Here is a 14,787-nt window from a genome sequence, read left to right as displayed (position 1 = left end):
TTTTGTGCCCAAGCAGTTTAAGGCGCATGTTTTCGGATGACTTTTGTTTGAAACTGAATTCTACTGGTCGAAAATTGTAAATCAAAAAATAAAATGTTCGTCTCCGACCCCAAAATTGTGGGTTTTACGAGCAGTTTTCCAATCATGGAAGATACAAATATTTAAGAGCGGATACAGACATCGCACAAGTATTTCAGAAAAAGAGCTTTCAAAAATCAGGCTTTGAGTTCCGGGTTTCGGGTCAAAATTCAATCGAAAGAGTGCATCATAACCTTCAAATAAGTAATAGGATTTTTTCTGGGACGATTCCCCGCCGGACACGATTCTTTAAGATTTTTGAAAAAAGCGTTTTTCCAAAATCAAACCTTAAACCTTTAAATAAGTTAAATATTGGAATGTTGAAAATTTGGTAAGTTTAATATTACCTATTTTTTGAGTAATGTTACTAAATTATAAAGACTACAGAAAGTTATAAATCGTAAGATCCACAAAAAGGTAAGATAAAAGCAAACAAAAATATTATAAAGTAATCATTAAAATCAAAATACAGAAAAAGCCATGTCTTTCGTAGAAAAAAAACTAACTTAATCCACCTATGTGGATGGTGCCTTCCTCACTTTTTACCAACATTTGGTGATATTATGGGTTTGGACACAAATTCTATCTATCTTCTACACCCAGAACTGGACATCGGCATACGAGAGGATAAAGAGCACGATTCTGTAGTAAAATGGTACTGTGTACGGACTGAGAGGATAAATCCCGAAATTACCGAGAGTACTTTACTCATGGGTTCATCTTCAAAAAAAGTTCATCCATCAAAATAAAAAAAAGTACCGGTACCGAGACTCGAACCCAAGACCTTCGGCATATTGAACCGTGCCTTTGCCGTGTGGGCCACCATGGTTCGGTGACTAAGTGGCGATCATTTGTCCATATAAGCTACTCAATAGGATGAACTGTTCCAATGAACGAATGAACACGCGAGAGGACTATACTCTCGCTAAATACCTAGCACTTTCCTCACGTTTCTTTTCGTGAGGACAATCCCCTCATTCTTTAAGGTGAAATCGGGTCAAATCTATTTGGGCTTCTTATTCTTATTCTTCTTTTTCTCATCCATCATTGAAATCATTGATCATTTGCAATATATTTGTGTTGGTAAAACCAGCACACACCACTACTAACAGAGTTTGTTTACTAACTGAAAACAAACATAGTTTTTATTGTAAAAATTTCTTGTAAATGTTTACTGGAAATAATTCGTTAAATAGGGTACATACAACTTGTTAGAATATTTTAATCCCAGTTGGGGTGTAATCCCGACTAACAAAAACAAATCATCCACTTTAACGACCCACTGGTGGTCTATACTGCAAGTTTCTGCTCGAACCTTGGAGTCCGAAGGGTTGAATGGGGAGGGCACCCAAACCTCTTTTTACTCCAAGGAACTTTCCACCCCTGGATTTTAACTGACAACCTTTGGATTGCGAGTCCAACCGCCGCCAGCGATTCCTCCGGAGCAGGCTAGGTTTGGTGTGTTAATTGTCCTTATACGGGGGACGTTTTACTTCCGCATCCGATAGAAGGCAGTAACGGGCGGGAATTGGATAGGGGATTTCGGGGTACAACTTTTACTTCTGCGCTAGGCCGGAAGGGCCGTGGAAGTGCTGGGATGCGTCTACTGATGCCTGACCCGGCCATGAGACCTCAGGGAAGGTCATACCAAGGCAACTCGTCACTGAGTCACCGTCAGATTCCAACAACAAGAATCTTCGAGCTGGACAGGCGGGAACGCGTGATTCCCGACGAGGGTTACCCCTCTTAGTCCTCCCGCTTCCACAACGACCCTCCCACGCACTAAATCTACTTGCGGACCGAACTAAAAAGTCGCAACTATCTTTACAATGCGCCGCAGCGCTTTTAATTTTCATTTTAACGTCTAGGTGTATGTTTATATAAGAGTGTAATTGTGTTTCTATACCAAATTTTAAGTTAAAACTAGCTTTTTACTCTAGACCGTTCGCCGACGGTATGCGCAGCTTCCATCACGAACACGCGAGGTGCACGGCTGTGCAACGGGACTGGCAGGGTCGATCGCTCGGCTCACCTGTGCTCGAATGTGGGGCCAACCAGGTCGACCAGCGTTTCAGGGATAGCACTCAGGGGTTGTCGAGGGCATTCAGGCTAGCCGGAAATCGCCGGGCAGGTTCGCGAGAGCGGCCGATCGCCGAGGTAGCCATCCCCAGTCCGCGCTCACGTACGCGGGACCAACCAGGTTGACCTGCGTCTCAAGGCCAGCGCTCGAAAGGGACGTCATCGTCGGATGTCACCAAGCTGGGTAGGGTGAACCATAGGTGTGGCAGGGCGGATTCTAGAGGTGCTGGACACATGCAGCTAGAAGAATTCACGCACAACCAAGAGATAAAGGGGGGGAGGGGGTGTAGAACCGGAACACGGCCGCGGCTAACTAGCCTCCGAGCGGTTGATCGGGCGGTTTTCGTCAGCAAGGCCCGTCAGGGTCAATCAGCTGACAGAGACGTGCGTTCGTGGCAGTTGTGGGTGGCGGTTCCTTGGCTCGGAGGGTTGATGGACCTCCTACACAGGTCACAGGTCGAGATGTCTCGATCACGGCCACAACCGGGTGCAGTGACTCAGAAACCCGGGTTCAAGGTTCCCAAAGGACCAGATGGACGGTCGCGAGCTACGCTGGAAGCCGGGCCAGGATCGGGGCATCGCATTGTCGACCAGAGCGCTCGTGGCTCAGATTCGCGCACTTTTCTTTCTCACTCTACTAACGCTTGTTGTTGTTCTCGTTGCTGCTGTGGGTTGGCTGGTGTTGTGGGTGATGCGCGGAAGTTCGTGGTCGTCGCGACCCGCAGTCGCCGGCGTCGTGTTTACACCCGTCTGACAGCCGCGACGTCGACGCGTCAGGTCTCGACTTGGTCAGCTGGGGTAGATCGCTGGCCAGGCGTTGACTGGGGCCCGTCTCGATGGCTGGGTGGTGTAGGTTGGAACTCCTTACAGATTCACCTACTCTGACCGCCGGCAAAGATCCCCTCCCAGACCTCTTCTTCCCTCCACTATCATCTCGCTCCGAATCCTGATCCGTCCGTTCCGTCCAACGCATTCTTGGTCACAAATCTGTGGGCGACGCCTTTTCACGGATGACCCGGAAACAGTTCCGGCAGGCTGCACTGATGATTTGCTGAAAAAAATATAATAAAAATCGAATCGATATCAAAATCGCACCATACTCACTCTTAGTGCACGATGCAATTCTGCTTCCCCGAGGCTACCACAGACTGCGGCCAAAACTCCACCACCGATTGGCCAGATCCGGTATCTTGCCAAAGAATTTGTGTTCCGGAAAAGAACCCAGAAAAATTCGCTCCGCCAGAACCACTTCAACAAAATCAACAAACAAAGCAACAACAACAACTTGTCAGAAAGATCACGGCTCCTGATTGGCTGAAATAAGCAGTGATGCCAATTCAAGAGCGAACAAAACTATATCAAATTAGATTGTTCTGAATTTGGTTGAAATTTTTGCTCCAAGTGACTTTTTTACTCGGTATATTCTGTGTTTTATTGAATAATTAAATTCTGCTGCTTTTCAGTGGATTTTAACAGAACAAATTTAATAATTTTCGTTTTATTGTACATTTAAAAGCTAAATGCTGCTGGCAACCCTTTATGCCGTGATCAAAGAATGTTTGGAAATGGCTTGTACAAAGGAAATTATAGCAGTTGACTAGGTTTTAGGTACGACTTTTCAAAATATTTGTTAAGAAATGATGATTTCCAGCTTGCTGTGCAAGAACAGAGAAGAAGAAAACGAAAATTTGCTCGGTTCGGAGGCTTGGGTTTCGGAAGTTTCGGCAAATTACGCGGAAAATAAAGTTTTTTACGTATCCAAAAGTACTGTTCCTGCAAGTTTTCACCAAAATAGGACTTGCTTAGTGGTATGAAGTGCATTAAGTGAGAGGTTATCGGAGATTTCAGTGAAATAATGAAGAGCCCAATTTCTGTGAAGAAGACTACATTTTTTTATGGGAAGAAGAAGCCAGCGATTGAAAATTTGTACTGGCCCGATATTTCAGGACATTCCAACGTTTTTAAGTGTGTAATCTCAACAAAATATCCTGCATTCGATCATTAGTGAACATATGGTCCTGGAGTAAACATTTGGTAAAGGTAGGTGTGAAAAATAGTGCTTAAAAACCATTATTCTGGCCACGGTTGTTCTCAGGCAGTCGAAGCTAAGGTTGTGCTTGTAATCATTGATTGAAATTAAGGTCAGAAAACGGCAGCCTTTTCGGCCATTTTTCTGATCCTTTAAAATTTCACCTTAACTTTGGGTGTATATGTATACAAAATTTCGACGGTTTTGTTCGAACGCGAATCAATTCAACACGGAACGTCCGATCGAGGTGCTCTTTGTTGCGTTGGGTTCGTATGGTAAGTTCGTGAGTGCCAAAAAGTTACAACTTTGGCCACTCTGGAACCGATTCCGGAAAATTTGCAGATTGTATGGGAAAGGTTAAAATCAAGTTTTGATCACAGGAGGCTGAATGAGTAAAAAAGTCAAAAACGTCAACACACGAAAAAAAGGCAGAACGAACTTTGTCAGGAAAAGCTTGTTTCTAAATAAAGAAATACACAAATGTCATAACTTGAGACTGAACGTTGTCAGATCTTCAATGTTTTGGACTCATTAGAAAGGTCTTTTGATTACCTTACCAACGATCGGTCGGAAGATGGATCCGGACATAGTTTACATGCATTTAAGTGAGATCCGGCATCAAAAAAGTACATAAATATCACTTAAGTGGTCATAACTTGAGACAGGGTTGCCAGATCTTCAATGTATTAGACTCATTGGAAAGGTCTTTTGATAACCTAAGCAACGATGGGTCGGGTGATGGGTCTGGATACATGGATACATTTACATGCATTTATGTGAGATCCGATTCGCAACTCTGACACTTTTTTATACACAACTTTTGAACTACTTATCGGATCTTCAAACAATTCAATAGTGCAGTATGGGGCACCAAACCGGATCGAATGCAACTTATTTGACTCAAATCGGATCTGCCAGTGCCGAGAAAACTTGGCAAGAATTTTGAGCACCAAGGGGAATACGCACACACATACACACACACACAGACATTTGTTCAGTTTTCGATTCTGAGTCGATAGGTATACATGAATATAGGTCTAAGAGCTGTTTTTCAAAAGTTCATTTTTCGAGCAGGATTATAGCCTTACCTCAGTGAGGAAGGTAAAATGCTCAACATTAAATCCGGAAAACGGCGGCAGGGAGAAATGATGAAGTTGTTAAGACCTTGTAACCATGCCGTGCCATAATGTCCTTTCTCTATGCTAAAAAACATAGATGTGTTAAATGCCTTAAAGAAAAGTTTTTTCGCAAAACCAGGAAACAGTGGGAATTTCCGCCACCCTCACGGAAAGGTCTCATTTCCCATCTGTTCGCTCCTACCGTCCACGGTGGGTGGTTTTGGCTGTGAAATTTGCATAGCTCCCGGTCGGTGGGCGGCCCACATATCCTTGACCTTTGCTGCCGGCCAAGTGGGAAAATAAAAATAAATCTTTCGTCTTTTTTTTTTCTTCTGTTTGCTCGCTATTTTGACACATTTTCCGGAATGTTAAAATGGGGGCCACTTTTGTGCCACCAGGACGGTGAGTGGCCTGTTTCGGGGCTCGATTTAAGGCCACCGTGTCACCACGGTGAAGTGCTTTTGATGCATCGTCGTCGTCGCTGCTGCCCGGTTGCAAATGTGTCAACCTCCTCTTTTTCCTTTAGGCGCACTGGCAACACTGCCACATAATGCCGAGAACTTATTTTGTGCAGCGCAAAGTACGTGATTGAGAATCACGGTCAATCGTATTTTAGGAGGTTTTTTCCGATGTTAACCCTCGACGGTCGAATGACACGTTTTTTTTTTAATTTTTGCTATTCAATTTTATTTGCTTCAAACTTATTTTAATAAAAAAAATGATTTTATGAAAAAAGTAAATAAATAAATTTCACGTTGCAAAGGGTTAACAACAGGCTTATAAAATGAAGCCCTAATGTAAAGCGAAAAGGTCAAAGCCGTTGATTCTTGGAGGGACGAAGACGTTTCAAAGACGCTCTAGCGTTGACTCTGGAAGCCCCAAGACCAAGAATCAACGGTTTTGCAACGCGACGGGGGTAATTTAGAACGATGGCTTCAAGGACCGGGGACTCTGCTCTGCAGTGCAAGCAGCAACGGACGACACCGGCAACAACTCCGTTTGACAAGGGTTTGAATAAACACCACATGGAGAGAAAGGGGACACTTTAACAGGGCCAGGGCAAACTGTGTACGGTGGAGAAAGAGCAAAATAAAAAAAAACTTGACTTTGAACTTTTAGCAGTTATGAAACGTGCTATGCAGCCTTGGTCGTGAAAGAAGAGTGTTTATTTTTTCAATGTTTGATGCGGACTTTTCTAATGGTAAATATTTGGATTGAACTTTATTGCTTTAAGTTGATTATTTAGACTTAGAATGATCGTAGAAATTCAAATAAACTCCTGGTACACTTTCTTTCAGCTCAAAATTATTTTTGGAATTGTTCATGTAGATATCAAAACGATCAGAAAATGCCTCTTTATGAACCTTTTTCCCGCAATTTGATTTTGCTTTGCCAATTTTTGTCTTCTTTGTCTTCAATTTTTATCATGACATGATAGCAGAATGCATGATCAAAACAAAAAAAACATTTTTTTTTTCATTCCAGTTAAAGATGATGAAAACAATAATAACAAATCATTTATTTCAAAAAAGTTTAAAAAATAGTTCATAATTTCGATTTAAAATTAGTGTTTTATGTTTTAATCACTGAGGAAAAAATATTCCGATATAGATATATTTTATGCTAGACATTTTCGACCATTAAAAAAAATTATAAAAAATAATATTCTTTTTCAATCTCTTCTTTACAGGTGAATACAGATGAAATACGTGACAAACTGGTGGAATTTTATATTATCGTTCAAAAAAGGTACTCAGGCACTTCCTCTATTTCTGTTTTTAAATAAATCCAATTTGGTCAAACCTTTTTCTTCTTTTCACAACTAAAAAAAAATGACTCTTTTAATATTTAAGGCTTCGAAATTTAGACTTAGAGTTGCTTAAAGTTGAATAAAAGTCCTGAAGAGTATTACTTTTCGATACAAGTCCTGAAAAGTATTACTTTTCGATACAAGTCCTGAAAACTTTACCTTTTTGCACTGAAATGGAGACTGAAAAGTACATTACAGTAGTGTTATTATTAGATTTAGTGATTTTTCACGATTTCGCGGATAGCGTGAAATCCGTGAAATTTGAAGATTTCCCGTAAAATTTATCATTTTTTCAAATCAATTCTTCAAAATAGCAACACAATAAAAAAATAATCGAAAAAGACTTTTTAAGTAGATTTTATTAGTTTTCAATTGAAAAGCGTTTTATGAACCATTTGAAGAATTGTTTGCAAAACATACATTAACAAGAAAAATACTGAGAAGTGAATGCTGCGAATATTAAAATCATGTTAATAAAAGTAACTCAAAGCAAAACACATATTCTCAGAGTTATCACAAGGAAGAAAACATGAATCATTTGATTTCAGTTATTCTCATACAAAAAAAAACGAGCAATTCCAGCCCAAAACAGGATTTTTTTAAGTACGTTTTTCTCGACCCTCTCCGATTTCGATGAAACATTGTAGACATGTTATCCTACCTTTATATAAGCCATTTTTGTGTATATGGAGCCAGTTACACTCGATTGTGACATTTGAGAAGAAGTGTTTTAAATATTTTTGTATTCCGTAATTTAAATATTGCTGTATCTCGAAGCCGTTGCATCGTATCAAAAAGTGGTCAAAGACAAACTTGTAGGAAATTTGACGGGCTTTCCGAAAAAAAATACACTGAAAGAAAAAAACACTCCACTTTTATGAGATTTTTTGATTTTTAAGTTCAAAAGTCAAATTTGAGGATGAGCCTACGATTTTTATTCGTTCAAAATTTTTGTGAAAATAGCCTAAGATGTTACAAAAAGACTCACGAAAAATGCAGGAAGGAGCAACTCACCTAAAAAAATACAAAAATAATATACTGAAATTGTTTTTTTTTTTCAAAAGTGCTCTAAACATCACAATTTTCAAAATCCGAACACAACAGTCGATTCTCTAGACAATTTTACATAAACGTCTCCATATTGACCATTGTCCTAAGTCCAATCCTTGTGAAGTTACATCGGATTTAAAAAAAATGTTGAAAAAGAAGGTTTTTTGATGGTTTTTCGTAATTTCTATATGACAGACTTGATTTTTCAGTCTCGAAAATATTTTTACCAGAAAGTTCGCCCAATTTCCCATAAGTTTGCTTTTGACCACATTTCAATTGGATGTATGGGCTTACAGATATAAACTAATTTACTATCCAGGTTACTATACTACACTGAAAAAATATTATGTTTTCAGTTATGAGCAATGTAATTAGCTTATATCTGCAAGCCCATACATCAAATTGAAATGTGGTCAAAGGCAAACTTATGGGAAATTGGACGAGCTTTCCGGTAAAAATATTTTCGAGACTGAAAAATTAAGTCTGTCATATAGAAATTACGAAAAACCATTTAAAAAACCTATTTTTTCAACATTTTTATTTTTAAAACCGCTGTAATTTCAAGGATTGGACTTAGGACAATGGTCAATATGGACACTTTTATGTAAAATTGTCTAGAGAATCGACTCTCGTGTTCGGATTTTGAAAATTTTGATGTTTAGAGCACTTTTGAAAAAAACAGTTTCTGTAAATTATTTTTGTATTTTTTAAGTGAGTTGCTCCATCCTGCATTTTTCGTGAGTCTTTTCGTAACATCTTAGGCTATTTTCACAAAAAATTTTAACGAAAAAAAGTCGTGAGCTCAACCTCAAATTTGACTTTTAAACTTAAAAATCAAAAAATCTTATAAAAGTAGAGTGTTTTTTTCTTTCAGTGTATTTTTTTTCGGAAAGCCCGTCAAATTTCCTACAAGTTTGTCTTTGACCACTTTTTGGTACGATGTAACGGTTCGAGATACAGCAATATTCAAATTACGGAATACAAAAATATTTAAAACACTTACGCCCTTCTCAAATGTCATTATCGAGTGTAACTGGCCCCATATACACAAAAATGGCCTTAATATGCCTAGGATAACATGTCTACAAAGTTTCATTGAAATCGGAGAGGGTCGGGTACAACCGATTCCCTATTTGACATGGAATTACTCTAACAAATTTTAGGATTTTCAACCAAAATTGACTTAACAAGTAGATTGTGACAATTTTTGGAAAGATTGCACAGGTTTTTATCAATGTAATAGAATTATTTTTAATAATTTCAGTTTTTTCTGAGTCCTGTTTATTTTTTACGATATTTGATTCCCGTGGAAGTTAAACAACATATTTTAAAGATTTCGTTACAGATTAAATTATGTTTGAATATGGATTTTAATTTGGTCTTTGAAAAGTGAGATTAAACCCTCAAAAAAATATATGTAGTAGAAAATTCAAACTATTTCAATCATTTTAGCTGGACAAAATTGTTAAACCTTGCTTTGCTTTTTAATAATTTGGTCGAATATTTAAAAAAAAGCAGTTCAATAAATGAGAATAAGCATGCCCTACTTTTCTTATCAAAATATACAAAGAGCCCATCCATTAACCACGTAGAAACTTTTTTGGATATTATTTAATGAAACATAAAGAGGGGTTTCTGTGATTTTTACTTAAGATTTTCAGAGGTTTTTTTACATTTTCCAAGTTCCGCGAAATTTCCATGAAATTTAATGTTTCACAATAATGGTCCCCGTGAAATTTCCTAGTTTTGAGCGTGAAAAATCACTAAGCCTAGTTATTATTAGCGATGAATAGTAGGCTGTTTCGTCATTCGAGGATGACAGATCAGTACAGTCAGTAGGTTCACAACAGTACTGCAAAAAGTACTTTTAGAGTGAATTTTAATTTGCTCTTGAAACTGTAATATTTTAAAAGCAAATTTTCCAAATCACTAGAAAATCATGATTTTTTTCGAAAAAATAATATTTTTAGATTTTTTTATATTTTTTTGTGGCCTCCAAAATCAAATCAAAACTACCGGAAACAGTTTCCCTACAGCATGTCGGTAGTTTAGGAGGTAATTAGTATACGCTCAATATACGTCACACTGCGAAAAGCTGCTGCTGCTTTTGCGGAATGCGGTTTTGATGTTCAAATTGCAATTTTCTCATCTCACGCTCGATGTCACGTCCGTTGTCATACGTCAGCGTTTGATATGGAAAAACCCATCCAGCATCCCAGAGCAAAACACTCAACGCGGTCGGGGTGGATATGCGGCAAAATCAATTTCACAGTTGGATCATCATTGTCACGCTGTTTTTCCTGCTGACTGGGCCGGCCTCATTGCCCACATTGCCACGTGGAGCCCACCTCGCCCGTAACTCCTCGTTATCAGGTTTTGAAACGTAGGGGAGAGTGGACTACTTTGAGAAAAATGTAAAAAAGGTAAACATTCCATGATTTTTACCTTTCAAGATTATTTTTATAGTTTAAAATTACGACATTTCCACAAATTGACCCCAAATGTCCCCCTCGAGGGACACGACCATCGGCAAGCGCAAATCGGATCGACGGGTTCAAATGGAGCGCTTACGGATCGGATCCAATCTCGTTGTTGTCGATTACCTCCGGACCCTTCGCTGATCCTCTCTGGAGCCACCACGGTGCGGAGTCAACAATAATGGCAATGCTCCCCCCCCCCCGTCCCATGAATTGCCAAGAGGCTCTGGTTGGTTGGCGTTTGATCGGTGCCTGCCGGTGACATGCGTCACGTGACTCCACTCCGGCTGACGGCCGCCGTCAACCGGTGATGGGCCGTGCGTTGGGGTGGTTTTGTACGTGGAAGTGTGGTTTTGAATCCAAGTTTGGTACGCATTATATTTTTCCAAAATGTTTAAGTAATTAAGTGAGTGAGTAAGTGAGGTAGTGAGTAAGTTAATGAGTTGGTGAGTGAGTAAGTGAACTAGTGAGTGGGTGAATGAGTTAGTGAGTTGGTGAGTGAGTAAATGAATTAGTTAGTAGGTGAGTAAGTAACAAAACGAGTGAGTTAGTGAGTGGGTGAATGAATGATTCAGCGAGTGAGTAAGTGAGTTAGTGAGTAATTTAGTTAGTAAATTGGGTAATGAATGAGTTTGTGAGTTTTCAGTGAGTCAGAGAAGAAATTAGTAAGTAATGATCGTTTATCCGAGGGACGAACCCACCCCATCTGACGGTAACCGGGATTCGAATTGACAATAATCGTGACAATGACGACGACAACACCTCCCCTTCTCCTTCCTTCCCACACAGGGTGCGTGGGTCGTCCACGTGGGAGAGAGGAGACTCCTCCCAGGATGATTGGATGTTTCATTTTATTGTCTGTTGGTTTTTCATTTTCATTTGAATGCCGAGCCTGGATGATGTCCTAAATATTCGACAAAGGATTGATGCCGGTCGTCGGATTCACTCTTCCGGAACGATCGACTGGGACTGACGAAATGGATCAAAGTCACGAACACGGGTGATGCTGGTTGGTTGGTTCGTGAAATGAGGTGGTTGGTCAAATATTTACGCTCATCTGAATGAGGTATGAATTTGGGATTTGCGTTGTTCATCAGGACTCTGGGATATTTGGCCCTCATGAGCATTGTGCATTGTGGGGGAAAGAGTCGTTGGGGAATGGTCTGCTTGTTTATTAGTAATTATTCCTGTGTAAATTTAAATTGCCCTCAATTCGGTTTTGATTAATTCCGATGGATCTGTTTGAGCGGAGTTGGATATTTTGGATTCGTTGATGAAAAAGTTATGCTTTTGCTAAAATTATCAAACATATTACCTCACCTTGATTGCCTCCATACCGTGCCAACTGAATCATCAATTTCATCTCAATTATTATCCTACCCTTTATTGAAAAAAAGCAATCCCTAATAACTTCTACCCCTTAAAACCTCTCTTCCAAATGAAGAAATAATCCGCGGAATGCGCTTATAATCCCATTACGAAGCCTGCAAAAACAAACAAATTTGGCAACATTGCTTAACCGTGCCCCTTCCCTCCCCTGAATCCACCTCAACCTCGAAGATGAGGGTAAAAATCAATTTATTTAGAGTTCGAACAAAAAAAATACCCTACTCCATGTGCATCGACACAAAATATCCGGGGAAATTTGGCCGCGCCAGAAATTGGCAATGGCACTTTTTGGAATTATTTCAATTTACTGTTTGTGCTGAGGTGGGGCGCATAAAGTGCAGTGCTAAATTAAATTAGTTCACCGTGTATTCCTTCAGGGAAAGGGGGGTTCCTCGCTGGATGAAGGGAGAAAGGATTTTTCATTTTTCCATTACCGTTAAAAGTTTTCGGTTTTTTTTTCAACTTTTGAATGAGATTTTTAAGGCAATGCTTCTAATGCTTATCAAAGGAAAAAAATTGAAAACAGGGCTCAAAATGAAAAACGAGAAACTTAATTATTTATTTTGAATTGATATTATTGCAAAGGTTTCTCTATTGTGGTCCTGATGAATTTCAGCTTGAATTAATTTGCTGAGAAAGTAAGAGAATCTTTGTCCAGTCAAAGGAAACTCCAATCACAATTTTCATTAGTCATTTTCCTTGATGAATTAAAACCACTCAAGAGCTCCTCGTCCCTTCCTCATGCGTAGCCAATAAAAATACAAAAAAAAAACTTTTCTTCAATTTAGACGCAGCAGCAGCAGCAGATGTGAAGCCATAAATAGCGGTCGCAAGCTAAAACGCCACTCGACGGTGCCAGCAGACCAGACCAGCGTCAATTTGTCCAACTTGTATTTCTAGCGACGTCGGACGGTCTCGTTTTTTTTTAATGCCGCAGCTGCAAAAGTATCATCATTCATCCATTTTTATACTTTGATTAATTAATTGAACGCCATCATTCACGGCGAAATGGAAGGGGGGCTGACGTCGCTGACCAAGGTTGATTCAGCTTTGTAAAATTGCATATTAACTATTTTTCTTTTCAAAAGTTGAAAAAACTGGATACAACAATCCCTATTTTGTGTTCTTTATTTAAAAACTTTTTCCCAATCTTCAAACTTAAGTTTTCCATCGGGACCAGCGCAACTTTTAAGCTCACTTGAAGCGTAAAAAGTTTTCTCCATCACATTTTTATTTGTTCATCTTCTTTTCACTTTTCAGTCCTCGAGAGGACTTCTTCGCTCAATAAGTTCCAATGTTTTTTTTCTGTTGTGATGCTCACTTCACTTTTTCATTTTTTTTTTGTTCCAACATTCTATTCCCACGTGGCGCGAGCTTTCTTGTTGTGAACAACTTATCTCTGGTAACTATCACTGTTACAGTGGAAAACGGATAGAATAGAGGAGAATGTTTTATTTGCGAGCAAATTTCTACAAAATAAAACTGTTTTTTTTTTGAATTTTGCAATTCGTTCTCCATATGATTTGAAAAAAAAGGTTCAAAATATACCATTTTCCCCTATTTTTGAGAATAAGCTGGCGAAACAAAGAGTTTAGGGTGTCCAATTTTCCCGGGTTTTGAATTTCCCGGGAAACGGGAAAAATATTTTTCAAATCCCGGGAATTCCCGGGATCCCGGGAAATTTTTGAAACATTCATAAAATCTATGATTTCATTATATTTTATTGTTTTTGTTCAAAATCATGGAAAAAGCTTAATGATATTAATCTACACTTCAATCTAAACAAGGACGACAGTTTTCAAAAAGCTTAAAAGTAATTAAAAATGTTTTTTTGTTGTGCTTTGGATACTAAATGATTTTTTTTATCCAATGTGATTGAAATTAAATAAGTTTTCCATAAATATATTTCTTCTATATATATTTTTTATAACATTACTAGAAAAGCTCAATTTTTTTTTGAAAAAATCTAATAAAGAATAAATAAATAGAAAAAAAAGGTAGAAAAAAAATAAGGAAACATTTTTTTTGTGACTCGATTATCTGAAGTTCTATACAAACTTTCAAATAATCGAACTTTGGAAAATTGATACTTCTGATAATCGAGTTTTGTTTCTGTTCCAACGAATCGAAGCCATTCAAAACATTTTGAAAAATAATTGACCTAAACAGCTGTCTTAATTCGTTACATTTGTCGTGATTTGCCCCAGTTTCCGGTCTTTGATGAAAAATAATGTAATATTTTTTTTCAAAATTAAAATCAAGAATTTACTTTGAAATATTACCCTGTCTTTCAAAAATATATAAAATAGAATGGAAACAAAATTGAAACGCCAGGCATTTTAAAAATTTAAACAATTTTTCCTGATAAGCCAAATTAATGCTGATATAATTTTCAAATTTTAATGCTTTAAATTTTATCGATTATTAAGTATTCAACTTGTCAATTTTTTCGATCACTAAATCTGAATTTCCGGACTAAAATTTGATTTTTTTCAATTTCGGGAATTCCCGGGACAAACTATTAAAAATCCCGGGAATTCCCGGTTTTGGAAAAATCCCTTGAATTTTGTCCCGGGAATTCCCGGGATGGACGCACTAAAAAAGTTTCTCTAGATTTTCAATTTGAAAATTTTAGCACGATACTTGCAACAACAAATAGAGTGCTTTGTATTGTTTCTGTGAAATCGAGCTTTCTTGTTGAATATTTCAGCAATGAGTATGGATAAAAAAAATCAAACATTTAAAACATTACTTAAA

At 38.4% G+C, this 14,787-nt stretch overlaps 1 protein-coding gene across 3 annotated transcripts in view; it reads left to right on the top strand.

Annotated features, from left to right (window-relative positions):
* The window catches only part of LOC6041083 (translation initiation factor IF-2), a 161,673-nt gene that overhangs the window by 60,513 nt on the left and 86,373 nt on the right, over positions 1-14,787 (top strand). The window contains exon 1 of one of the 3 annotated variants that reach the window (XM_038266156.1): positions 7,033-7,053. The exons of the other annotated variants lie outside the window; for them this stretch is intronic. The gene's annotated coding sequence lies outside the window, so the exon portion shown is untranslated. Of the gene's footprint in view, positions 1-7,032; positions 7,054-14,787 lie in introns of those variants that run through there. 3 annotated transcript variants of the gene reach the window in all.

This window comes from Culex quinquefasciatus, chromosome 3, assembly GCF_015732765.1.
Source record: "Culex quinquefasciatus strain JHB chromosome 3, VPISU_Cqui_1.0_pri_paternal, whole genome shotgun sequence".
Taxonomy (NCBI): domain Eukaryota; kingdom Metazoa; phylum Arthropoda; class Insecta; order Diptera; family Culicidae; genus Culex; species Culex quinquefasciatus.
This window is presented reverse-complemented; position numbering and strand designations above follow the sequence as displayed.